The 25,281-nt window shown below is 37.8% G+C and overlaps 1 long non-coding RNA gene across 1 annotated transcript in view; it reads left to right on the forward strand.

The window, feature by feature from the left end:
- The window catches only part of LOC123381559, a 207,798-nt gene that overhangs the window by 174,185 nt on the left and 8,332 nt on the right, over positions 1-25,281 (forward strand). Inside the window, exon 6 of the long non-coding RNA XR_006588698.1 lies at positions 15,063-15,186. This is a non-coding gene — a long non-coding RNA (uncharacterized LOC123381559). The remainder of the gene's footprint in view (positions 1-15,062; positions 15,187-25,281) is intronic.

Here is a 25,281-nt window from a genome sequence, read left to right on the forward strand (position 1 = left end):
GGGTTTGCACTGTTGAATTGGAATGCCATCTGTTTCCTGGATGCAGATAACCTTGATTCCTGCCCCACATGATAAGTCCACCCGTCACAGTTCAACTAGCATTCTCTTGTTTTTGCAAACCATTTCTTCCAACTGCAGCATTCTCCATCAGGACCACAACTGGAAGACTGATAACATTCCCCCAGGAAATTGGCATGTTTTAGCAGGCCTACTTCAAATCCAAAGCTTTGAATCACACATTGTCCAGGCTATTTTTAAAATGTATTTGTAATGGTAGCAAAGCATGTTTATAAAAAGTCTCTGTAAACTTTTATGTTGAGACACACTCACTTATTACTAATGAAAGCTAGTTTTATTTAAATAATACCTTATACCAGATTGCTATTGGCCAAATATATATTAATTCATATTGGTTATAACAGTCCTGTGATGATTATTCATGATTTACAGAGGAGGAAATCAAGACCTTGATAGTTTATTTATGAATTTTTTCTTTCTCTTTTCTCTTTTCTTTTTTCTTTTTTTAGAGTGAGAGAGAGAGTTGGAGAGAGGGACAGAGGGAGAAAGAGAGAGAGAGAGAGAGAGAGAGAGAGAGAGAGAATCCCATGCAAGCTCCACAATCCCATGTCCCTGGGATCATGACCTGAGCCAAATCAAGAGTTGGACATTCAATCAACTGAGCCACCCATGTGCCCTATTTATCAAGTCTTATTGAGAATTACCTGGGTGTGTTGGATAGGAAAGGCACTAAGGGTATAGCTTATCAATATAGTGGATATAGATTCTATCCCCATGAGTCTTAAATCTAGTAGAGGAGACAGGGCTTAAATATGTTATATTGTTAATTATGACAAATTATATGAAGAAAATAAAAGGGTGTGAGCAAAGATAACAACAAGATGGTTTAATTTAGATGAGAAGGTCAGGAAAGCCTTCTCTGAAGAAGGGACATTGAAGGTGACACCACAGAGATGATTGGGAGTTATCTGGGCAAAAATACAAGGAAGACTGGGCTAGGCAGGCCTTCAGGAAGGCTTCAGTTTGGAAAGATGTTAACCTTTTCCAAGAATGGAGGAGAGTTAAGTGAAATAGCTTAAAAGTAAACCAAAGGAAACGTGGCATGAGGAAAAACAAAGTAGGAAACGGGACATATTATAAGGTCACATTAAAGATCTGCCTGACTTGCCCAATGTCACACAAATAAAAGAAGGCCTCACTGAGACTGGGTGCTGTCTCTTGACTTCTGTTCTATTTCTCTTTACCTCTTTATGGTGCTTTCTTCATTAAAGAAAGAAATGAAGTACTCATATAGAATCATAGATGTGCATAGATGAATGGATGCTGCTGTGGAAACAAACAAAACAATAAACCAACTTGTTGCTCCTTCAGGTTTGTTCCCCGAAAATGTGTTTCGTTGTTTTTGTTTGGTTTGCTGGAGGACTTAGGTTGGTCATGTGATGATACATTGGTGAATGAGCTTGTTTTCCAAATTAATCATGGGTAGAATCATTGCTTTACATGAGCAGCTTTGTGTCATTGTTACTCTGAGTCAGATAGTTCATTTCTTTGGGGACAAGTTACCTTGCCTGTAAGAAGAGACGGCTGAGAGAAGTTCCTAAGAAGCCTTTATCAATTGCTCCTGGCAGTTATCTGCCAACCACAAGGGTAATCAGCCTTAAGATGCAGTTGCCCTGTAGATAACAGAGTGGAAAGAAAGAACATAAACCCTTAATGAAATCATTGAGCCTTTGTATCAGTCAGTGTCAAAACTTGTTCTACCTCTCTGCTTTCTGTAATGGGAATTAAGAAAATAATAATGAAGGCATTTCAAATTAAGCTGATGGAAGCAGATTTCTCTATAGTTGAAACCATCAGTGTATATATCTTTTCTATTTTAACATAAATTCAAGGCTGTATTACACGTGTTCTAGTATATTCTGGTCTTGTTAGTACAAATTTCAAAGGCATATTTTTTTGAGAACTTCAAGAGTGTAAAATTTCATTCTAGGCAAAGATGAATGAGGTGGGCTCTTTTCCCTAGAGTTGCATACAAACATGAAAGGGAACAAATGAAATTTACAAATGCCAGTTATCTAAGGCAGAATACATATGTATTATGAGCATGTGTAAGATGTGTTGCCTAGTAATCCCACTTATGTCCCGCACCCTATTTCTCCCTTTCCATATGATTTTTGATTGTTTATATTATTTAATAAGTCAAATCCAGACCTTAATTGAGCCAGAAGATACTTTTCAGGGAAAGGTACTTTATTTTTGTGATACATACATGTATACATTTAGACTCTGAAAGTTGTAATATTGTTTCCTTTTTTCCCCCATACACTGTAACTCTCTATATCAACTGTAGTATAGTTAAATAGTGTGCTCTAAAAATAAAATCAAGGGCATTAGGATGGCTTACTTGGTTGAGCATCCAACTCTTGATTTTGGCTCAAGTCATGATCCCAGGGTCATGTTGGGCTCTGTGCTGAACATAGAACTGTTTAAGTTTCTCTCTCTCTCTCTCTCTCTCTCTCTCTCTCTCTCTCTCTCTCTCTCCTTCTGCCCCTCTCCCCCACTTGTGCTTTTTCTCTATATAAAGAATAAAAATAAAAATAAATAAAAATAAAAATAAAAAATAAAAATAAAATTAATGTACACTCATAACCTTAGAATGTAACCTTGTTTGGAGATAGAATCTTTGTAGGTATGATCAAGGTAAGGACTAAAATGAGAGAGTGGTTGTTGAACTATATTTCTTACCTAAGAAGACATTTTTAAAAATGAGAATCCTTCTGGACTGTGGGTGGAAGATGAGCTGAAGAGCAGCCAAACAGATGGTGCTGAAGGAAGTCTCTAAGATGGAATTCTGAACTCACATCCAGTTGGCATTACAAGACAGGGTGGCAGGAGACCCTCAACATGTTTGGTGACCCAGTCATAGAGGAGAGCTAGACGATCCCCTTCAAAAATAACAGTAATTGTAATCAAGATGGAACCTTGAGAGACCATAGCAGGAGTTTCCCAGCCTACCATAAGATAGGCACAGTAGAGCTGGTTGCCTAGGATTTCGGTACTAAATTACCTAAAGCAGCCCCGCTTATTCCCCATGGCCCCAGGGAGGCCTCATACCTTCCAGCCCCTGAGATTAACAAGGAAGTTATCTGGGAATAGACAGCTGTAGACCTTCTATGAGGTTTCCTAGATGCAGAGTACTCCCAAATGCAAACATGAACACCACAGCAGTTACTAGATGAAGGAATGGAAATGGCATCTGCATTTCATGGATGCAGGTCATGTGTTCTGTTATCCTGATGCCATGTAGTTGCCTTACCCTACACCCAACATTCCCCCTGCATTGGGATGCAATTGCAGGAAGAAGTGGAAGGGAGGAAATATCCATTTGAGGGAATCACACTGAAATGACTAAGAACAAACCTGAATTCACTGGTTTAGCTAGAATTGCCCAAATCAAGTTTCTCTGACATCAGGTTAAACAGTAGCTTTAAATAGAGATTAAATTTAATTATAAACATGACACCTAATCTCCCTATTTTGTCATCCAAAGTCTGTGGACTTCGTAATTGTGTCACTGTACAACAAAGAGTAAATTAGTTGTAAGAAAGCAAATATATTTATATTTGTTATAAATAGCCTTACCCACTATAAAATTGAATATTGGATAGAAAATAACTCGGTCTCTGTATATCCTCTCACAACACATATTCTGTGTGATATTAGCTCTTTTCCAATGTGTCATGATAATACACAATATTCTATATGCAGTTCTTTACACCAACGTGTTTTCTTTTTCTCACTTTCCAAGGTGAGATTATTGTAAGCAGAACTTTAACAAAGCCATACACAGATTTTATAAAATGAAAAAATCGAAACATCCTAAACATTTAAATAGAGACTCGCAATCAAGTAAATGATGATATATTGTGAATTACTGTCAGTTACTAAAAATCAGAATTTCAAAAAATATTTAACACTGGGAAAAAACACTCAGGTTACATCAATCTGGCAATGATATGGAAGGTTAATCATATAATATGCTCTGCTACTTCTTAATTTTAGTATATTTATTCCTTTCTCATCTGGGTAAAATACATTTGTTCTTCATCCATACATAAATGTCGCCTCTTCACTGATTATCACTCAAAATGAATCAAAATCATCCTCCTATGTGCTTCATCTATGCTCTGCACTTAGATGTCATTACACTGGTGGTTTTGTCTTATTTCTAATCTTGCTGTGTCCTCCTTATCTTTGTATCAACAACCACTAGCATTGAGATTATCCCAGTTAGCTGCTCAGTTCTTGTGATTGCATAAAAAAAGACACAGGACCCTGAGTTTAGATCATTTATGCAAAACAAGATTTTTGGTTAATTGAGGAGTTTGCACTTTAAATGGGAATTGTCAATATTGATAAACACTAAAAAGGAGAGGCAAAAGAAAAGGAAAACTGACATTGATTTCAGAATTTGCACACAAATTTATTGAACATTCATAAAGCGAAGGCTTCAGGAAATGGCATGGAAACTCTGATCACATATTTGAAGGAGGGTATCTTTCTTCCATGGATTCTGTCAAGAGGTCAGTTGATCAATTAGAGAGCTGTCACACCAGCAATTTATCTTAAAGCTAGACTGCTCTTATCAGCAAATTGTTTGATTAGCATTAAAGTCACAAGACTGTGTTTCGTCCTTTGTTAATTTTCCAGAGGGGATGGGAGGTATAGCTCCAGGGTAGAGCATTTGACTGCAGAGAGGAGGAAATTAACTAAAATTAAGAAGAAATTGTATAAAGAAACTAAGTATGGACTAATCATTGAAACTACAAATGCCACTTATTTCTGTTATTTATCAAGAATTCAAATTGGGCTTTCATTAATATTATACCTCAAACTCCAATTGTAAATCTATACCCTGACTAATATGATAAACATAGTCTGGGACATAGTTCTGATTCTCAATATATACTACTTTTAGCTATCTTAAGCTCTGTTTGTGGTAATTGCTAGTTTAAATTTCTGCTAATAATGGAATGCTTATGAGATCTTGATTGGGTCTTTCAGTATTTGTCATGGGTCTCACTAAAAAACTCTCTAAAGTTCTTACATTAGGCAGGATTGAGGTATTCTGTAGTTTGGGTTCACAGAAAACTGACAAAGCATTAAGGGCTGACAGATCCTTCCTCTTGGGCCCCTCAAATCCCTATCATGCAAATTAGAGGTCTGCTCAATTGTAACTAACTAGTAGTGTGAACCAGCCATATTCTAGGACCTTCAGGAGAAATCTGAAGTAGATGAACCAAGAATCTGGGACATTTAGAGCCAGAATTTATTTCTGCTTAATTTTTTGCCCTTCTGCTCCTGCCTGCTAAGTGACGATTTAAAAGTACCTCGAAGAATGAGACCCAGCAGTACCTCCATATGAGCACAAGTCCAGCCTCTGGATCCATGTCCTATTGCAATCTCACTAACTGTTTTGAGTCGTGAGCTTATTAGCTCTGACTTGTGTTGTCTTTTAGGTTCCTGCTGCCTCCATGAAAGTAATGGAATCATAGGCCAGGACTACAGCCATTATCTAACCCAGGGGTTCTCAATAGGAATAGTAGCGCTTTCTGGGGAACATTTGAGAAATTTGTGGGTGTATGTTTTGATTGTTGCAGTTACTGAGAATCTGACTCGTATGTAGTGTGTGGGAGTCAGAGATGCCCTGTAATGTGTGGGACAGCTACCCAAAATGAAGACTCACCTCACATCCTAGGTGATTTGCAAATATCCTTTGAAGATCAGTGGTTCTCAAACTTCAGCCTGCATCACTTGGAGGGCCTATTAAAGCACAGAGTGGTGGTCCCCACCCCTCACCCCCAATTTTGATTCAGTGTGCCTTAGAATGGGGCCAGAGAATGTGCATTTCTAACAAATTCCTAGGCGATGCTGATGCTGCTGGTCCAGGGACCACACTTCGAGACCTATAGGTCTAGATGGGTAGTCTTCTAGGTAGGAAATCTATTTATAGTTCTGAGTCAGGAAACTAGATTTATTTTACATATAAATGGCTATTTTGGGGGGGCATCTGGGTGGCTCAGTCAGTTGAGCATCTGACTTCAGCTGGGGTCATGATCTCACGGTTTGTGGGTTGGAGTCCCGCATCGGGCTCTGTATTGACAACTCAGAGCCTAGAGCCTCCTTCAGATTCTGTGTCTTCCTCTCTCTCTGCCCCTCCCCTGCTTGCTGTCTGTCTCTCTCTCAAAAAATAAATAAATAAATAAATAAATAAATAAATAAACATACATTAAAAAGATTTTTTTAAATAGCAGTTGTTGCATGGTTTTAATATACACTGAATATTTTAGTACTGCAGCTACCATATAACTTAAGAGATTTAAATTTTGTTGTGTTTAGGCTTTCAGAGAGGATTTCAGAAAATCCTATCACCTAAATTAGTCATCACCAATGCCAATGACAGCACCCATACCACAAACCTCTACCAGCCTGCACCTACAGCTTTTGCATGTAAATATGTAACAAAGGAGATTTGAAACTTCTTATAACAAACTTAGAACTAAATATTATTAAATCAGTAAAGAGCTCAGAAACCACAGATTTCTCCATATTTCACTAATATGTTATTTCAAAATATTTATAAACACCCTAGAGCAGCACAGATATAAAACAGCCAACCTATTATAACACAGATGTAAAAATTACATATTAAAATCATTAATTTGTTTTGAGTATGCAAGTTGGTTTTTAATCTTTTGTTTTTTTATTTCAGTTTTTATTTGAGAGAGAAAGAGCATGAGCAGGGGAGAAGGGCAGAGAGAGAGAAAGACAGACAGACAGACAGACAGAATCTTAAGCAGGCTCCACGGTCAGCAGGGAGCCGAAGCAGGGCTCAAACCCACAAGCCTGAGAGCATGACCTGAGCCGAAATCAAGAGTTGGATGCTCAACCAACTGAGCCACCCAGGTGCCTCAGCTGGTTTTTTATCTTATTCTAATATTGTTCTCAGAGGTCTATTACACATCTCCTCGACATCCTCTTCATTACTGTTTACTTTCCCAGTCCATTCCCCACCACGTGTCAAAAGATACAGTTTCTAAGGTCCCTTCAAGTATTACAGACCCATGGAAAGATTTCAACATAAGGCATAACTGTTTTTTTCTATTGCTACCTTTTCCCATGTCACAAAATAATTATTTGGATATTACACTTGAAAATAGGATGCACTTCACTTGCAATTATAATATGTGCCCTCCTTGTATCTACTCCTCCATCGCCACTTTGTCTTGGCATGTTAGCTTGTTTTCAGTTAAGGTTATTTCTCTCCTTTTCCTACCATATACAAATAAGTCTGATCTTTTTTATTTGACTCTGACACTATTTTTCTTATTTAAATGTGCACTCTTGTCTCTTATTTTCCTATATTTCTTCTGTGGAATGTTTCCAGACCACCTGGCATGAAATAAATCCAAACATTCATCATAAGGAAGTGCAGTTCTCTGACCACTTCAATATGTCCTTCTGTAAGGCCATAACTGAACATTTGCCTACTGAAACATACATACTATTTTGTTATGAGTTACTTTCTTTTAAAATTTTTTTTATTAGTTTGCTTTATGTTTGAGAGGCAGAGAGACAGAGAGACATGTGGGAGAGAGGTAGAGAGAGAGGGAGACACAGAATCGGAAGCAGGCTCCAGGCTCTGAGCTGTCAGCACAGAGCCCGACATGGGGCTCGAACCCATGAACTGTGAGATCATGACCTGAGCCGTAGTCAGACATTTAAAAGACTGAGCCACCCAGGTGCCCCAACCCACTTACATTACTCAGGAAAGGAACCATATGTCACTAACAGTCACCCTGAAGACTCAGCAGACTTAAAGAGCAGCCACTATTCCTTTTCCTGGCCTTCTGAGTTCAGAGCAGAGAGAGGAAAGAGAAGCAGTCTGGGGCTGGGGAGGAGGAAGGTAGTTAAGCTCTCACTGAACTGCTGATACAAAATCTCTCTCAGAGCTGGCAGAGTTTAAAAATGACTCCATTCCATCAGGAATGGGAAAAGATATTTGCAATGACATATCAGACAAAGGGCTAGTATCCAAAATCTATAAAGAACTCACCAAACTCCACACCCGAGAAACAAATAATCCAGTGAAGAAATGGGCAGAAAACATGAATAGACACTTCTCTAAAGAAGACATCCAGATAGCCAACAGGCACATGAAAAGATGCTCAACGTCGCTCCTCATCAGGGAAATACAAATCAAAACCACACTCAGATATCACCTCATGCCAGTCAGAGTGGCTAAAATGAACAAATCAGGAGACTATAGATGCTGGTGAGGATGTGGAGAAATGGGAACCCTCTTGCACTGTTGGAAACTGTGAGATCAGGACCTAAGCCAAACCAGTCACCCAACCAGCTGAGCCACCCGGGCGCCCTGATGAGTTACTTTCTTTTAAATTCATCTCTATAGTTAGGGTATTATACCTATTTTGCGGGCAATTATATCTGTAGTAGATTATATTATACATAAACTTCATTTCAGGATAACAAAGAAGGCATTGAAATATTTGTTATAAAAGGGATGCTGGCCCTGATAGAGCTGAGAACCAGTGATCTAGTCCAATCTCTTTGGTTATTTTTTGTATAAATTAGGTTCATAGTGAATATTTTAAATATATTTACCTAAGAAACCACAGCTATTTAGAGAAACTGACTCTTCTAAAATCTGACTGTACCAATTTCAAATCCAATGATCCTACAACTAGAATAAAAGTAATGTAGTTGTTTTGTTCTTTTCCTTACTTCAGTGTAAGAGGCAAGAAGTTGAGTACAGAGATTAATGTAATTTCTGATCATGGATTATAACAGCAACTGAATTTTTGTTATGGCTTCGGGTATAATTTTTCTATGGCAAATTTCACTTATTGGTTTTCTCCACCTGAAATCTATAAATCCACATGTTCTTGTTTGACTTAAAGAAATTGTGTTGTAGATGATCCCTTTTTCATTATAGCATACCTTTGATCTGCCTTCAAATACTAAGAAATTGGTTCAGGCAGCATTTTGAAAGGGATACATTTCCCAGGAAAAGGCACAGAAATGGAGGCAATCATCTTCAACTGACAGAAAAGAGTGGTGAACTCAAAAGGGCTGAAAACTTAATCAATACTGAATCAGACTAAGCACAATGAAGTACCAGATTATTAGATAGCAGCCTTCAAAAGTGCAATACTTACAATCCAGGAGGAGCCTGGGAGCTTTGAAAGCTTGGCTCAGCATTTATTAAGCACTCCCATTGCACACATCATAGATTGCTGAGAGTTGGTCAAAAGTTTACTACCACCGAATGCAATAATTGAATATGTCTTTGTGTGTGACCTGGAGAAATGAATCATTTTCACCAGCTTATATTTTTTTAAACTCATTACCTTAGCCTTCTATAGAATCAATGCCACTGCATTGGTTTTATTGCTGTTATTACTGTTGTTATTGTTGTTTTATGGTTATATATTTTTTTGTTTTTTTATGTGGGGCTTTCAGCAATAAGGTCATTATTAGAAACAGGAACATGAAATTAGGGCAAGAAAAAGCTTTGATTATTCTAAGGAACCACATAATTTTGTTTTCTTCTCTCTGATCATAAGAAATATGTAACACATGTAGTCTCTCATCTTTTCTTCCAAAAAAACTCAGAACCCAACTTGGAATACAACTGCAGGAAATATTTAGGCCTTCACTGTAGGCATATTTGTCTTTTCTTTCCCACCCCTCTAATTTTTTCTATTTCATTATAATTTCATAGAATTATTGTTGTAGTACACCTTAAGTCTTTCATTGAATGATGTGGAGGGCAGACAAACAGATTCGAATAAATAGGGTCAAAATGCCTGTCCCACAGGCAACCACTTTGATTTTGATAATGCAGGAGTTTAGTTTCTTTTTTAAGTTTCCATTTGTCTTAAACCTGAGAAATAGATATTCTGTCTTAGAAAACACAAACACCCGAGAGCATTTGCTTGGAGCATTCAGAAGGCATAACTAGGGAAGAAACATTAGGTAATAGAATAGATTTTGTATCTAATGAAAGAACATTCTCAAACAAAATTAAATAATTCATGAAGCTATCTTAGTCCATAGCTTGACACAGGAAGAAGAACAGTGAGAGTACAACCTGCCTGTGTCCCAGCAGGAAAAAGGAGAGGCAAAGGGGTAAGGGTATCCTGGAATTAATAAGCTTACAAGTGGTCCAACATTGCCTCTAACTGTCATGATCTTGGCTCTGAACTTTTGTAAATCTCTTAGGGAAAGTAAAGGCTATCATGAGAGAAAATAACACCATAGTTAGTGGAAGTGTCTCTGAAAAAACAACATGTAAACAGAGACTGGAAGGGTAAATCCAGCCAGCCAGGTGAAGAGTGGGCTGTGGAGAACATTCCAGGCAGAGAACAGAGGTCCCAAAGTAGGAGAGCACTTGATGCATTTGAAGAATAGGAAAGACCAGGATGGCAGAAATATAATGAGCAAGAGTAAAAACAGTATAACACTAAGTTGAAGACATGGTTGTGGGGAGGTTTTAATCAGGGCAAAATAATCTGATTTGCATCTTTTATTTTCTTTATTTTTTCTAAGTTTATTTATTTATTTTGGGAGAGAGAGAACACACGTAGGAGGGGCAGAGAGAAAGGAAGAAGAGAGAATCCCAAGCAGGCTCCACACTATCAGCATGGAGCCCAATGCAGGACTCAAGCTCACTAACCATAAGATCATGACCTGAGCTGAAACCAAGAGTTGGATGCTTAACCGACTGAGCCACCCAGGCACCACTTTATTTTATGTATGTATGTATGTATGTGTGTATGTATGTATATATGTATTTATTGAGAGAGAGAGCACACACATGCACAGGGTGAAGGTGCAGAGGGAGAGGGAGAGAGAGAATCTTATGCAGGCTCCATGCCAGTGTGGAGCCTGACACAAGGCTCAATCTCATGACCGTGAGATCATAACCTGAGCTGAAGTCAAGAGTCAGATGCTTAAGCAACTGAGCCACCCAGGCACCCTGATTTGCATTTTTGAAATATCACTTTGGCTTCCATGTATAGAATAAACTGTATGTGGAGAAAAGGAAGGTGGGCAAGAGAAAAAACAGGTAAGAGACTATGCAGTACTCTGCGTGAGAAAGGATGGAGATGATATCTGCAAAGGTGGCAAGTGGGGGCCAGGTTCTGGATGTATTTTGAAGATAGAATTGACAAACAGAATGAACATGATAAGAGAGTAGAATGTTTAAAAATGGTTCTCAGGTTTTTGGCACGAACATCTAAGTGGATTATGATATTTAACTCGATAAGAAGATTGAGGGGAATTGTTAGAATAGAGTAGGAAAGTGGTGATAGGTTTCATTTGGGGCATCCTCATCTTGGCATGTCTATAAGACCTCTCAGAGGAGATGCCAGGTAGTTCATTGGATAAATAAGCCTGAGTTTCAGATCTGAAGTAAAGATATACATTCTGGAGTCAATGGCATGTACACAGCTTTAAAAGTCATAGTAATAAATGCTATCACCTAGGGAGAGAGTATAGAAAAGAAGAAAATTTAGGACAGAGTTCCATACTTTCCTGCATCCTCTCTTCCTTCTGCCCCTTCTCTCCTTGGAGTAAGCCAAGAGAAAAAAATATAAAGAAACTTGTGCTCCATCAGGTGCTAGACTGTGATTGAGTGGGTGATATTTCCTCATCATCTAGCAGTCAGTAATGCAAATTCTGTTAATTGATTCAATGGAAGATTTGCTTGATAACTGGATGCTGATCTTTTTTTTTTTAAGTTTATTTATTTTGATAGAAAGAGTGAGGACGAGCAGGGGAGGAGCAGAGAGAGAGGGAGAGATAGAATCCCAAACAGGCTCCACACTGTTAGTGCAGAGCCCAATGTGGGGCTTGAACTCAGGAACCACAAGATCATGACTTGAGCCAAAACCAACAATTGGATCCTTAACCAACTGAGCCACCCAGACGCCCCTGGATTGTGATTTTATAACAGCCTTATCTCATGGGGGGTTTTAGTTTGTTTTTGTCTTTGCATTTTTGCACTCTATTTCCTACTCATTTGATCAGGGAAAAATACCAAGAATCCATAATTCTAATTATCCTATTATTGCCACCACTGTCTTTGGACAAAATGAACAAAGACCATGGGATCAAGAAAGGCAGCCAGCAGAAGGAGTCACAATAATAAAAAGGAAGCCTGAAGGAAATAGATTTATTTAGGATTTTCAATATTTACAAAGTAAATCGCCTTTGATTTTCCTACAGAAAATATTTGGGATAGAGTTATATGAAATCCCAATACCTCAGGTATCATGCAGACACTGGAAGCAGGGGAGATCGCGATAAGCCTTCAATGATCTTACACTGCATTTCATAGTGCATTGTACATTATTTAACTTTCAGAACAGCACACACTTTTTTTTTTTAATCTCCCATTTTACAGGTACAGCAATTAAGGCTAGTTTGTCCTGCAACATCCAAAAATAAGAGAAGATTTAGTATAACATTTTGTATAATAGCTATGTTTAAGGGTTAAGTGATGGGGTATGAGATATATAGATATAGATATAGATAGATATAGATATAGATATAGATATAGATATAGATATAGATAGATCTATATATATATAAAGGCAGAATCTCAGAGTCATGTCATAGAATTAAACCTTGTTTTTATATAATTAAACAGATTTCTTGGTTATAGCCAGAGTCCTCACAAACTAAAATCCATAGCCATTTTTAAAAAAGCCCAGAAGAGTGAAACATACATTGCTTTTTAATCTTTTCTAAAGATATCAAAGGAGTTTCAGTCACATCTACAAAAAATGTTAAATGTGACTTTACACCAAATTAATTATTGGGGAAAAAGAAAAAAACCAAATTTTAGAAAATTCAGAGATAGCATCAAATTCTGTTCTCTAAAGAGGTCCCTGTACAATTAGATTTAGTACATTACCTGACTGTGTGTTTGAAGTAGTCTTTTAATAGAGATGCAAAACAGGAATCTGGGCTAGTTCTAGGATAATGGCTAAGTGTTCAGTAGGGATGGATGTTAAGTACTCCAGTTTATTACATTCTGTTTATTGCATTTTGAATACCTTAAAATGACAATTTAATGTAGCTGAAATTATAAAGAGTGGATTTTCTGCCAGCCACTTTTTAGCAAAAACCTGTGAGATATGACCAGAGATCAGAGGCTAAGTCTTTATTACATTATGGAAACAAGAATGAATTTCTAAAAATGAAAGGGCAACTCCCAGCTGTGAAGAGTTTTATGTTTGTTTTTAACAGAGTTTCACTCCCAGGCCATGACTTACATTTAAGAGCTTCCCACTCCAGAACAGACCCTTGAGGCAGGGAGTTTTAAATCATAAACGTAAGGAAACATTGATTTGTTGAAACTTTTGAGGCATTAAATGTAGCCTTTGTGTGACCTTAGCCAGGATGGGAAAACATTGGTCAATCATGAAACACTGACTCACTGGAAGGTAAAAACCTTCAGTGGAATATCACAGCCAAGAAAAGATTTCATGTGATGAGGTGTTTTTTGTATTTGTTTTCAGGAAAAATATAAAATATGATATATCCTGGCTTTAAAAAGTAAGCACAGGAAACATAAAACCTGTATCTTTTAATTCTTCTTGTAATGGGATGATTCAACAACAACAAAAATACATTTATTACTATTATTGATATTTAAGGGAAGGAGGGGAAACAGGCAAAAGAAAAAAAAAGATGAGATAAATAAGAGAGTTAAGGTAGAGATCGAAGAGTGTTTCCACCTGAGAAGCAGGGAGGAGAGAGAGAGAGAGAGAGAGAGAGAACATATGCTTAAACATGTGCTTAAAGAACATCTTTATTATCAGGAATAGGTTTTGCTGAAGATAACTGAAAAAACCAAAATAACAGTGGCTTAAACAAAGTAGATATTTATTTCTCTCGCACATGAAAGCTTGCGCAGGCAGGACAGCTCTAGCGTTGGGGGTCCCACAACCATCAGCAACCCTAGCTCATTCACTCGCATCGACCTGCCCCTGGTAATATGGCGCCACATGCATCGGGGTGGCTGTTCAGAGGCTCCCTCACCAAGTTCATATTCTAACCGTTCTTTGGGAGTACTGGACAAGGAAAAGCATGCCTTCTTCCATTAGCCAAGTTTTCCTAAAGTTGCATGTTTTGCTTAGTCCCGTGGCCATACCTAGATGTAAACGAGTCCCTGGAATGTAAACATTATTTCAAGTTTCAAATTGGAGTTTCTGTAACTAAGTAAAAAGGAAAGAATTGATATTTCTACACACAATTAGTGCTCATTTCTACCAAAACTCATCATTTAATCGTATTTTCTGGGATCACAAAAATTAGGTTTTTTTGAAGTTATAATAAACGAATATGTCCCCATTCTTCTGAAGTCATATTTTTCTATGTTTAATCATTAAGTAATATTTTGGAAGATAATCTGCATCTTCCCATGAAATTTTGAAATTTTTCTTTAGTTGTAGAAAGGAATTACTTTGAGATTTTAAAAGTTAATCTGAGGCTCTTATACTGTTCAGTCAATTTACTATGTCTGCTCATATCCTTAGTATTTTCTTCCTCCTACAAAGCTAATTTTAATTTTCAGGAGAATCTTTTGGTGTGATTAGCAAAAGCATCCAAATTTCATGTATTCTTTCAAAAAAGATCAATTATTAAGTGTAGTATTAAATGTAATTAAGTTGTTTCTTTTTGTGACACTATATGCAAAAATATAACTAAGAAGAAAATGTCATTTGTAATGCGTATGCCCCCATTTAGAATTAAGGAAATAAAGCTATTCCTTCTATTGGGAATGACTCTAAAATAACTTATGTTGAAGAAAAAATAACACCAAGAATTATACTTATGTAGTATTTACCAACATTGGAATGCATAATCAAATTTGGATGACTAGACTGTTACATGACTTGCAAGGCTAGGCTATGAAAAGTTTCTGCCTGGCTTTCTCTTTCTTTCAGGACATGAACCCTTGCAGCTCTGAGTTCTCATGTAAGAGCCCAGCTAGCCATGCTTCCATGCTCGAGACTCTGAGGGAAACTACAATGAAACAGAGCAAGATGCCCAAGAAGCCCCAGTTATGAGGTAAGGTGGTGACAGAGAGGCTCGACATAACCTTCTTCTGGCCCCTAAACAGGTATTATCTAAGATGGGACAGGATGTGCCAATGTTTACTGAATCCATTGATTTGCTACCTATTTCTGCTGATTTATCTGATCAGAATTTATGCAATGATGATCTGCGATCAATCTCTGGAAAATTTGAAGCGAGAGGTTAAAAAAACCTGAAGGCTTGAAAAGCGTAGGCGGTATATTTATTTTACTTCAAAAAGTAAAAATAAAATAATTCACTGAACAAAACAAAGGCTTTCTGAGGCTTTGAACTTTTATTACAAGAAAGTCTTCCTCTTTTTTGGAAAAGAAGAAAAATGATATCTAGATTAGGTATAAATGCAATGGAAATAACGATATATAGTTGTAGAGCCCTTTCATAGTTATTATTTTATTCAAACTCCATGGCAGTTCTCTATTTCCACTCTAGAGATGAAGAAACTGAGGCTTCAGGGAGGCAAAGAATATCCCTGTTCAAGAACCACTTCTTTGGGGCGCCTGGGTGGCTCAGTCGGTTAAGCGTCTGACTTCAACTCAGGTCATGATCTCATGGTTCATGAGTTTGAGCCCTGCATCAGGCTTGGTGCTGACAGCTCAGAGCCTGGAGCCTGCTTTAGATTCTGTGTCTCCCTCTCTGTCTGCCCCTCCCTTGCTCATGCTCTATCTCTGTCTCTCAAAAATAAATAAATGTTTAAAAAGTTAAAAACAAACAAACAAACCAACTTCCTCTACAGCCACACTAATTCAACTCTCCTTTATGAGTGTTTACAGGACCATGTTCTTCTTCTTCATAGGGTTATAACATTTACAAATTGCATTTATTTGTGTGAATAGTTAAATATTAAATTTGTCTTCTCTACAAGATTGTACATTTCATTGGAGCATGACTGTCTGTTTTGGCTAACCATTGTAATCTGCAGCATTTCCCATATGTCTAGTTTATTATTAACATTCAGTAATATTTTATGAATGAATTAACGAAGTCATCCTCTCCAATATCAATGAAATAATATCCAAAAAACAGCAAACTATCAAAGTGAATCTGAACTTCCAAATCTATAGTTTTTCAAGTATTTTAAGAAGACTTTCTCTCCAGACTATTTATGGTGAAATATCATGCAAGTTCACAAGATATTTAGAATGCTCTTCTGGGGTGCCAGGGTGGCTCAGTCTGTTAAGCATCCAACTCCTGATTTCAACTCAGGTCGTGATGTCACAGTTTGTGAGTTCTAGCTGCACATGGGGCTCTGTACTGGCAGTGTGGAGCCTGCTTAGGATTATCTCTTTCTCCCTCTCTCTCTCTGCCCCTCCACTGCTCTCTCTCTCTCTCTGAAAATAAATAAAGTTAAAGAAAATTTTAAAATAATAAAATAAAATGTCCTTCTGCTGAGCCATAATTCATATTTTTACTCATGAGAGGAAAATAATCACTGTCAAATCACAAAAGTGGAGCTTTGCTTCAAAAAACAGACACATGGATCAATGGAACAGGATAAAGAACCCAGACGTGGACCCACAAATGTATGGCCAAATCATCTTTGACAAAGCAGGAAAGAATACCCAATGGAAAAAAGATAGTCTTTGCAGCAAATGGTGCCTGGAAAACTGGACAGTGGCATGCAGAAGAATGAAACCAGACCACTTTTTTATAACATACACAAAAATAAACTCAAAATGAAGGAAAGACCTAAAGGTAGGACACGAAACCATCCAAATCCTAGAGGAGAAAACAGGCAGCAACCTCTTTGACCTTGGCCGCTGCAACTTCTTACTTGACATGTCTCCAGAGGCAAAGGAAACAAAAGCAAAAAATATACTACTGGGACCTCATCAAGATAAAAAGCTTCTGCACAGCTAAGGAAACAATCAACAAAACTAAAAGGCAACTGATGAAATAGAGAAGATATTTGCAAATGACATAACAGATAAAGAGTTAGTGTCCCAAATCTATAAAGAACGTATCAAATTCAACACCCCCCCCCAAAAAAAAAACAAATAATCCAGTAAAAAATGGGCAGAAGACACGAATAGACAGGTTTCCAAGGAAGACATCCAGATGGCTACAGACATATGAAAAGATGCTCAACATCACTCATCATCAGAGAAATACAGATCAAAACCACAATGAATACTACCTCACACCTGAAAGAATGGCTAAAATGAACAACTCTGGAACTAAGAGATGTTGGTGAGGGTGCAGAGAAAAGGGAACCCATTTGCCCTACTGGTGGGAATGCAAACTGTTGCAGCCACTCTGGAAAACAGTATGGAAGTTCCTCAAAAAATTAAAAATAGAACTACCCTATGACTCAGCAATTGCACTACTAGATACTTATCCAAAAGATACAAAAATGCTGATTCAAAGGGGCATATGCACCCCAATGTTTATAGCAGCACTATCAACAATAGCCAAGTATGGAAAGAACCCAAATGTCCATCAACTGACAAATGGATGAAGATGTGGTACATGTATACAATGAAATATTACTTGGCTATCAGAAAGGATGAAATCTTGCCATTTGCAACAATGTAGATGGAACTAGGATGCATTATACTAAGCAAAATAAGTCAGTCAGATAAAGATAAGTAACATGATTTCACTCATATGTGGAATTTTTTTTTTAATTTTTTTTTCAACGTTTATTTATTTTTGGGACAGAGAGAGACAGAGCATGAACGGGGGAGGGACAGAGAGAGAGGGAGACACAGAATCGGAAACAGGCTCCAGGCTCTGAGCCATCAGCCCAGAGCCCAATGCGGGGCTCAAACTCATGGACCGCGAGATCGTGACCTGGCTGAAGTAGGACGCTTAACTGACTGCGCCACCCAGGCGCCCCTCATATGTGGAATTTAAGAAACAAAACAGGTGAACAGAGGAGAAGGGAAGGAAAACAAAATAAGATAAAAGCAGAGAGGGAGGCAAAGCATAAGAGGCTCTTAAATACAGAGAACAAACAGGGTTACTGGAAGGGTTATGGGTGGGGGTGTGGGCTAAATGGGTGATAGGCATTAAGGAGGGCACTTTCTGGGATGAGCACTGGGTGTTATATGTAAGTGAAGAATCACTGGGTTCTACTTCTGAAACTAACACTGCACTGTATGTTAACTAACTTGAATTTAAATTTAAAAAATATTTTAAAAGTGGAGGTTTGCTTCAAAGAAGTTTTTTCATTTATTCATGTATTCAATTATTTATGTATTTTTTCCAGCAAGCACTTTTTAGTACTTCCTTTGTATTTAAAACTACGTTAGGTGCTATAAGGAATAGAATATTACATACAATATGCAATGCCTATCTCAGAATCCTTATAATCTACTTTAAGAGACTAGAAAATCATATGTCACCTTTTGAAATGGAAGGTGATTAACAAATAATTACATTCCAAAAGTTTTGTTCAAGGAATTCATCCTAGTAGACATGTGTTGAAGACTGAGGCTGTTAGATGTAGTTTCATGGAAAAGGCCAGAGAGAAACAGAAAAAAATTATGGACTGATTGTGGAAACTGCAGGTGTGGCTGGAGCAACGAATGGGTGTGTGGCAATGCAACTGGGAGAGGGAATGTGGTGATGAAACATGGGCAAAGGCCAGGTCATGAAGGCCTTTATGTTCTCTTAACCCCAAAATCTGTTGGAAGCCATGGCATAATTTTCCTGTCACCAAGTCATCCTGGAAATAATGTAGGTGGTAGAAAGGGATAGGGTGGCAATGGCTTATACAAGGCAGAGAGAAGCTATGAGTCTTCTAGATAATACAGATATGAAACATCAGAATATTGAAGCTACTGTTTTTGGTTATTAAGTGAGTATCATGAGGTGGAAGGGGTTGAGTAAGATGTAGAAATAGAGTATTGGTCCTAGGATTCTTCCTTCCAAGATTGGAAGAAGATGGCACCATTAATTGAAAAAGAAAAAAGAGCTGATGAGCATAGCAAATTTGTGGTTAATCCAAGATTATTTGACTACACTGGGACTTTCAGTACATTCACCCCACTATTTTTTTTCATTATTCACTCTCTCAATCCATGTCCTCACTTTCTTTTTACCCAGCTCAGATTCCATGCCTAGCATTAAAATAACCCTCTTGTATATACCCATACATCCCTTTCCCCCTCTCCACCTTCTATTAATCACAATTTTCTACCTACTTCTTCCTCTGTACTTTAGTTGCTAATTGTATTGGGAGAAAAAGCATAATCATGCTCATTTGTCACACTTTTTTTAAAGCCTTCAGCACCTGAACTTCCCAGGCAGTCTCCCATCCAAGTACTAACCAGGCTAGAGTCTGCTTAGCTTCCAAGATCAGACAAGATTGGGCACATTCAAGTTGGTATGTCCACAGACTCATTTGTCACACTTTGAAGTCAAAATCACAAATGCATAGCCGATTTTTACCATTTCTGGACAACTCTACAACATTTCCTTAATTTATATACTCCCTTACTCTTCCATACTACTAACCATTTCACATATTTTCCTCCTTTCTGCTTGAAATTTAAAAGCCCTTTCTTTAACTTCTGAGGCTCTTCTCTCTCACTTCATTGATAAGTCAACATATATGGCAAAAACTGCATACTGTCAAATTAGCCTTGAAAATTCCTTGGGAAGTTTCACATTGGAGACTGACACGTCTTCTCTTAAGAAGTCTAATACAACCAGTTTCTGCTCTGGCATTGGAAATTCCCTTAGGTTAGTATCCGCTAAAGTATATAGACTACATTCACAGTCTTTAGTCATTATAATCGACAGCTAGGTGCTCACACTGTGAAGGCTGTGTGAGAAGTGACTTCAGCTGGGGAAAGAGCATATTCACCTCTCCCCTCTCACTCTGGGGCATAGGCTAACTGAGTGAAATGGAAGGAAAATGTTCATATAAATTTAAATTTCTATAGCTTTCATCTCTCATTTTTTGGAGAATGGGAGCTGATGAGTGTGAAATGTTAATTCACATTAAATAGCAGATGTATGATGCGACCCTGCTGAAAAATAGGATGCATTTTCTGCTACTTGTTAAATGTCATCATCTACTTAAAATGCTTAGCACAGTGCCTGGCATATAGTAAACAATAAGTGTAAGCTATTAGTAGTAGGAGTGTTAATATTCAAGAGTTGATGTCACAGCCAAGTGGAGAGGGCACATGAATAGGAAGATAAATGGTGGTATACGAGAAATACTAAGTAACTATTAGAGGTGCTTTAGAGCAGAGAGAGCTCACCATCAGATAAATCCTCAATGATTAGATTTAAAATGTTATGTATAAAAATGCATGAGATTATAACAGGAAGAAAGCTAGCAGCTGTCAACCAACAGTTCAGATCAGATACAGGATCTGAACACTGGAGATCATTTCCAGACCATTTCCAGAAAAATAAGCCACAAAATCAGAGTCTACACACATAATGCTTTATGGGTTTCAGGAGATGTTTGCCTTTGTTATCTGTCTCATTTAATCCTCATGGAACTTGGTTGATGAATGAGGATGGGAACACCTTCCCTTCCTACTAATGGAGGAAACTGTCCCTTGGAGGACTGTGACTTGCCTAGCCTCCTTCCACTCCATGTCAGAGCCTGAACAAGAGCTGCTTGGGTTCTCTGACTCTAAATCCAGCCCCTTAGCCATTGTTTCTTCCTGTTCTGCCTGCAACAATCATTCAAAGAGAATAGCATGTGCTCTGGTAACAAGAGCCAGGTTTAATATATTGCTTAAAATATTTCGGTGCGTGGACAAGTCCATTTAAAAAGAACAAGAAAATCTTTAGAAAGTTGTGCAACCATCAATATTGTTATTCCATTAACTAGACATGCTGGTATCATCTTAATTTAAATATTTGTAAGCAGAAAAGAGATGCTCATTTTTATTCACAATGCCTTTCCTATCCCATCTGGCACAAGCAATTTCCTTGTGTGTGCCTTTAAACTGTGTTATAAAGAAATTAATTTTACCCTGAGGGCTTTCACTGTGAATCTCACAACCTTCATTCTGGTTATTTCTCAGTTTCATCATCAGTAACAAATTGTTCTTGTGGGGGGAATTGCGCCTGTCAATTTTTCTAGTTTAGCCCATCAAATCTTTCATTAGGTGTTGCCACTAACAAATAAATGCCTTTGTTTTCTTTCCAGAGTTGTTGGCAGCTATTATAATTATTTTATCAGGGAAACACAATTTGCATTGGTATATATTTATTAATTGGAAAATTACCTTTCAAATTAGTTTATAATGAGAATGATTATGTTTACTATCACTTAGACAAAGTGGTAAATAAAAGAGTCAATTCAAATAAAGTATGTGATTAATAATTAAAAATACAAATGTGTGTCTAGTAATTGCTTAACTATATTTCCTGTAGAGTTTGTCTCAATGATTTCAATAGGTGATCAGAAAAATCTGCTGATGTATGACCTCAGCTTCCTAAAGGTCAAGGGCCTTTAGACAAAAGAATAGAAAAATGCTATTACTTTTATTAATTCTTTCTCAATTCACTCCTCTAAGCTGGACTTGGCTTTGTCATCAGGGCCATAAAGATAGACATGGCATAACTCCTGGCTTCAAAGAGGTCAGTCTAAAAATGTCACAATGTCAACAGCTATCAATTATTCAACATTTTCTACATAATGGGAAGAAGGCCAGGTTTTCTCACAATGTACATAAATATTTTGTCATTTAAATCTCTTATTAACCTTGGAAGGAAAACACACTATAAGGAATGTGAAATTCACACAACTTACTTCCTGAAGGCTCTAGACCTAGGCAATAACAGGAGGCTGTGAACCTCAGTCTCTTTCTCTGTCTGTGTCTGTCTCTGTCTCTCCTTCTGAAACTATGATGGAGATAAGAGCCGGAATAGTGGTGGAATCACCAGGCTATACAAGCACAAAAGAGCTTCTGCCTTACTTTACCTGACCCCTGCTCCTCAGAAGGTCCTGACTCTGAATGTTAGTCAGAGAAAAACCTATATGCATCGAGCTCACCATTTTCTAACATGAAATGCTCACTGTCATTAGAATATCCTGGAGACAATGTGTGTGTCCACAGCATCCCTCTCCACAAATCACCAGGCATTGCTGAGGCTTTTGGTCACAGCTTAAAGATGTCATTGTGCTCTAAGCCTGGAGCCATGACCACTCAAGCTCCCACTGTGGTATCAAACCCCATCTTTAGTTCAGATAAACATGTATTTCTGAACCCTAACTGTGTGCCAGGAACTGAACTAAGAGATAAATGAAGGATTAACACGTGATGTCTGCCCTCAGAAATTCTAAGGGAGGACACAGTTTAAGCACATTTTGATGAGGATGAAGAGCACAGTAGAAATTTATTCAGAGATGAATAGCAAATAAAATAAAATAAAACAATAAAATCTTTAAAAAAGAGAGAATGTTTGCCTTGCTTGGCATGGGGGCAGGAGGTGGGGGGAGGATCTAAGTAAAGAACGTTTAAACATTTAAAACAATCCTTAAAATATTTATCAAAAATCGAATTAAAAAGGTGATAAAAGTACAGACTGAGGTAGACAGATTAGATGTAAAGCCTAGTTTACTACTTCTCTTAGACCAAATTTCCTTACCTGAAAAAATATTAGTAATGACATCTACTTTTTTTGTTGTATATTTGATGCTAAAATGAGATAGTGTGTTAGTGCTCAGCACAGTATCTAGCACTTATTATTTGAGGCAGAATGCGTACATATAACAGAATTAGTATTTAATTTTTCAGGACACGTGCAATTTACCTTCAGAGATTCTGACTCATGCAGGATATAGGATACCAGGCTGTTCTGGCAATTATTTTAGATAAGTATGGCCAATATTTGTGTTTCTGGAAGGGAAGAGAACATCAAAAATGCTAGTTTGTATAATCCTATGATTGACAAAATACCAGATAATACTGCTTTTTGGAGTTTTTAAGTTTATTTATTTATTTTGAGAGAGAGAGTGTGTGAGCAGGGAGAGGCAGAGGGGGTGGGGAGAGATAATCCCAAGCAGGCTCCATGCTGCCAGCACAGAGCCTGTTGCGGGGCTCGATCCCACAGACTGTGAGATCATGACCTGAGCTGAAATCAAGAGCTGGATGCTTAACGGACTGAGCCACCCAGGCAGCCCTGCTTTTTGTTTTTTAATCATAGGGTTATTATGAACGCTTTAAGCTGGGAGACCTCACATACACTCAATATAAACCTGTATTGATGTGTCCTAGACCAGTATGTTCTTACATGCTGATGTGAGTGGACCGTAGTTCTTCTGTAATTGCCTACGGCACTACTGTATTGTGGGTTTCTCACAGCAGGGACCATGACTTTTGTCCTTGAATCTTCACTGCATGACATGTAGCATGTGCTTATTAATAAGTGCCAGTTGAAGGGAAACTGATAACTTTTATCCACTTCAACATTATAAATTTCATTTTTATGATATGTACATACGTGACATAATTTCAGTTTCTAATCACAACATAATAGAATTATCGAGAAAATCACACTACTGAGGAAATTGATGTAATTAGCGTCCCTTTAAATTCACATTGTGATCACCAGCCTTTATTAGATACTCATGTACAACATGCAATGCTACTCTGTTTCTCCAAGAAGCTTATTTTTCTATTCTTTAGTCAAATAATCACTTTTTATTACTTTGCACGCCCCCTCCCACCACCACTTTATTATGCTGACCTTGCCTGATAAATCACAGATAAACAGAAGCCATGATATGGGAAGCACCCCCTCTTCCTATCACTAAGTCAACAAACTTGTCTGACACTGCACTTCTCTATTTCTACCCTTCAGTTGTGAGGGAGAAGCTCCCTACCCAGCTGAAGTCATTCCTTCACTCCATGTCCCTTTGCCACTCACTTTGAAAGGGCTGAGCTTCCTGATTATTCCCCCCGTCTTCCACATCATCAGTCTTTCCCTCTGTAATAAATTATTCCTGCTGGCATACAAAGGTCGACCCCCAGCACACATCTTTAAACAATATCTCCTTACATCCTCTTTACCTGGTCCCCATTTTTCTGCTTACTTTCCTAGCCAAACTTCTTACAAGGGTTGTCAACACAAACTGTCCATACTTCTCCCAGAGGGTCACTCTTCAATCCCCTGCTATTTAGCTGCCGTCCCCACCATTTCTCTAAAATTATTCTTGTCAAGGTGTCCAGTGACCCCCATGCTTTCTGCTCTCACTGGACCTTCAACCATGGACCGTCCCCTCACAAATTACTTTTCTTTCTTGGAATCTACAATACCACTTCACTCTAACTTTTCTCCTCTCTCTGCATTCTCCTTCTCAGAGATGTTCCTCCATGCTACAACTTCCCTTTCTCTCTACTCTCTTTCACTGGGTGATCTCATTCATTTCTAGGACTTTGAATATCATACATGTGCCAACAAGTCCCCAGTGTATATCAGTGACCCAAATCTTTCTTCTCATCTCAAACCTCATGAAGCTAAATCCATTTAACATACAAAAAATGAAATACATGTGTTTTTTTCTTTTAAGATTTATTTTTCCCTTTAATTTCAGTAAGTGGCATGACATCCTACCCAAGTGCCCAAGCCACAAATCTAAACATTTTTAATGCCGCCTTCTTGTTTATGTTTATCAACAAAGGATTTATATACCTTGAAATTGTATCCCTTCCTTTCCTTCTTTCCTGCCAGCATCTGACACCAGGTCACCATTATCTTCCTTCCACCTGAACAACTGTAACAAGTCTCCTACTGGGACACTACACTTTCTTATTTTTCCCCTAATTCCCAATGCATTATTTATACACTGGCCAGTAATCTTTTGTAAAATCCCAATCAGATTATGAGACTCCTCTGCTTAGAACCCTTCTACATAATTCCATATTATTTATAATGAATATAAATTGCTTTTGATAGCCTACAAGTAACATTTTGATCTTATTTACATCTCCAGCTAATCTCTGGCCATTTCCTGCCTTACCCACTATACTGCAACACATAGGTGTTCTCTCAATTCATGAAGCCATGAAAATCATTCCTGTTATGGGGCCTTTCTCTCCTTGGAATGTTCTCCCTCACTGTTTATGTAGTTAAATGCTTCACGTTCTCAAA

Source organism: Felis catus, chromosome D4, assembly GCF_018350175.1.
Source record: "Felis catus isolate Fca126 chromosome D4, F.catus_Fca126_mat1.0, whole genome shotgun sequence".
NCBI classification, from domain to species: domain Eukaryota; kingdom Metazoa; phylum Chordata; class Mammalia; order Carnivora; family Felidae; genus Felis; species Felis catus.